The sequence below is a fragment of the Grammomys surdaster genome, unplaced genomic scaffold (assembly GCF_004785775.1).
Source record: "Grammomys surdaster isolate TR1022 unplaced genomic scaffold, NIH_TR_1.0 62, whole genome shotgun sequence".
NCBI classification, from domain to species: Eukaryota; Metazoa; Chordata; class Mammalia; order Rodentia; family Muridae; genus Grammomys; species Grammomys surdaster.
The window spans coordinates 2,039,905-2,043,272 of record NW_021604564.1 but is presented as its reverse complement, the minus strand read 5'-3'; the positions used below and the strand labels follow the sequence as shown (position 1 = coordinate 2,043,272).

At 41.3% G+C, this 3,368-nt stretch overlaps 1 pseudogene; it reads right to left on the bottom strand.

The window, feature by feature from the left end:
• Window positions 1-254: 254 nt before the first annotated feature.
• Window positions 255-1,047, bottom strand: LOC114618914 (annotated as a pseudogene).
• Window positions 1,048-3,368: the final 2,321 nt, after the last annotated feature.

The following is a 3,368-nucleotide window of genomic DNA, read 5'->3' as shown; positions in this document are numbered from 1 at the left end:
TCCATCCAGAGAGAGAGAGAAAAAAAAAAATCAATCAGTTGATTGGTCCAAGGGAAAACCTGCCAGAGGAAGGAACCCGAGACAGGGACAGAACAAGGCTTGGGTTGGCAAAAGAAGCTGGAGGAGGGGCAGGGATAAAGAAGCAGTTGAAGATCTTAAAAGACAGAGACACTGAAGGGTGGACGGGTCAGGCCCCAGAACAGATGTGTTGCCATGGAATGCATTGAAGACGGAAGGTGGGGCAGCATGGGGCCTCAGATGGCCTCCACATAGTTGGCTGGCAGCATCCCCGTGTCTCCGGTGCGCTCTACGGACCCGTACATCCAGCCGTCATCGATCTGCTGCACATTGATGATGGTGTCTCCATCTTGGAAGGAGACCTCGTCCTCGTCAGCAGCACTGTAGTCATACACTGCCCGGTACCGTTTCTCACCACCACCTGGGGCACTTCGCTGGATGGAGACAGGGGCTGCTGGCTCCTTGTACCCACCATAGGATGGGGTCACCTGCTGCTGTTGGGGATGCTGGTAAACTGGGGCACTGGTTGGGATATGGTGAGGCTGTGGCTGTTGCTGCTCTGGGGGCCTCCGGTAGCTGCTGCTGTCCTGGGGTTCTCGGCGCTCTGGTTCCACACCTTTGCCTCCACTGGGCCCCATGCGGCTCTTCTCAAACTCCTCATGGTATTTGATATTGCTGATCTGGTCCTGGGTCTTCTTGATTCTCTGTGGCTCGGGTGTGTCCGCCACCACACTGAAGCCTTTGCCCTTATTCTTCTCAAACTCCTCCTTGTAGCGCACCTGACTCTGCAGCTCACTCTGTTGCTTGAGGCGGAGGTTTTCCGGAGTGTTGGCCACCATGGTGAAGGACTGCTTGGGGTAGTGTGCATTGCAGTAAGGCTTCTTCTCATAACCCTTATAGTTCTTCATGTTCAGGGTCATCTTGCAGGTCTCGCAATGAAAGCATGCTTTATGCCAGAACTTATCCAGACAGTTCACCTTCTCCGTGTGGGTACACGATCTTGCCGCACCGGGCACAGTTAGGGTTCATCTCTTTGACTTCTTTTTGTTGTATAATTGCTCTAGCTAGGTCTTCCAGTACTATATTGAATAGGTAGGGAGAGAGTGGGCAGCCTTGTCTAGGGCCTGATTTTAGTGGGATTGCTTCAAGTTTCTCTCCATTTAGTTTGACGTTGGCTACTGGTTTGCTGTATATTGCTTTTACTATGTTTAAGTATGGGCCTTGAATTCCTGATCTTTCCAAGACTTTTACCATAAAGGGATGTTGAATTTTGTTAAATGCTTTCTCAACATCTAGTGAGATGTTCATGTGGTTTTTTTCTTTGAGTTTGTTTATATAGTGGATTGCACTGATGGATTTCTGAATATTGAACCATCCCTGCATTCCTGGGATAAAGCCTACTTGATCATGATGGATGATTGTTTTGATATGTTCTTGGATTCAGATTGCGAGAATTTTATTGAGTATTTTTGCATGGATATTCATAAGGAAGATTGGTCTGAAGATCTCTTTCTTTGTTGGTTCTTTGTGAGGTTTAGGTATGAGCATAATTATGGCTTCATAGAACAAATTGGGTAGTGTTCCTTCTGCTTCTATTTTGTGGAGTAGTTTGAAGAGAATTGGTATTAGGTCTTCCTTGGAGGTCTCATAAAACCATCTGGTCCTGGATTTGTTTGCTTGTTTGTGGGTAGACTTTTAATGACTGCTGATATTTCTTATGGGTTATGAGACAGTTTAGATGGTTTATCTGCTCCTGATTTAACTTTGGTAACTGGTATCTGTCTAGAAAAATTTCCATTTTATCCGTATTTTTCAGTTTTGTTGAGTAGAAGTTTTTGAAGTAGGATCTGATGATTTTTTTTCAATTTCCTCAGTTTCTGTTGTTATGTCTCCCATTTTACTTCTAATTTTATTAATTTGGAAACTATCTCTGTGCCCTCTGGTTAGTCTGGCGAATGCTACCTTGTTGATTTTCACAAAGAACCACCTCCTGGTTTTGTTGATACTTTCTATATTTCTTTTTGTTTCTACTTGGTTGATTTCAGCCCAGAGTTTGATTATTTCCTGCCATCTACTCCTCTTGGGAGTATTTGCTTCTTTTTGTTCTAGAGCTTTCTAGTGTGTTGTCAAGTTACTAGTGTATGCTCTCTCCAGTTTCTTTTTGTAGACACTTAGAGCTCTGAGTTTTCTTCTTAGCACTGCTTTTATTGTGTCCCATAAGTTTTGGTACGATGAGCCTTCATTTTCATTAACTTCTAAAAAGTCTTTAATTTCTTTCTTTTTTCTTCCTTGACCAAGTCATCATTGTGTAGAGCATTGTTTGGTTTCCACGTGTACGTGGGCTTTCCATTGTTTTTGTTATTATTGAAGACCAGCCTTAGTCCATGGTAATCTGATAGGATGCAAGGGATTATTTCAATATTTTTGTATCTGTTGAGGCCTGCTTTGTGATCAATTATATGGTCTATTTTGAAGAAAGTACCATGAGATGCTTAGAAAAAGGTTTATTCTTTTGTTTTAGGATGAAATGTTCTATAGATATCCATTAAATGAATTTGGTTCATAACTTCTGTTAATTCCACTATGTCTCTGTTTAGTTTCTGTTTCCATGATCTGTCCATTGCTGAGAGTGGAGTGTTGAAATCCCCCACTATTATTGTGTGAGGTGTGATGTGTGCTTTGAGTTTTAGTAAAGTTTCTTTTATGAATGTGCGTGTCTTTGCATTTGGAGCATAGATGTTCAGAATTGAGAGTTCATCTTGGTAGATTTTATCCTTTGACGTGTATGAAGTGTCCTTCCCTTTCTTTTTTTTTTTACAACTTTTGGTTGAAAGCTGATTTTATTTGAAATTAGAATGGCTATTCCAGCTTGTTTCTTGGGACCATTTGCTTGAAAATTTGCTTTACAGCCCTTTATTCTGAGGTAGTGTCTGTCTTTGTCACTGAAGTGTGTTTCCTATATGCAGCAAAATTCTAGGTCCTGTTTAGGTATCCAGTCTGTTAGTCTATGTCATTTTATTTGGGAATTGAGTCCTTTGATATTAAGAGATAATAAGGAAAAGTGATTGTTTCTTCCTGTTATTTTAGTTATTAGCGATTTAATTATGTTTGTGTAGATATCTTCTTTTGGGTGTGTTGGAAAATTACTTTCTTGCTTTTTCTAGGTTGTACTTTCCTTCCTTGTGTTGGAGTTTTCCATCAATTATCCTTTGTAGGTCTGGATTTGTGAAAAGATATTGTATAAATTTGGTTTTGTCGTGGAATATCTTGGTTTCTCCATCTATAGTGATTGAGAGTTTTGCTGGGTATAGTAGTCTGGGCTGGCATTTGTGTTCTCTTAGGGTCCATAT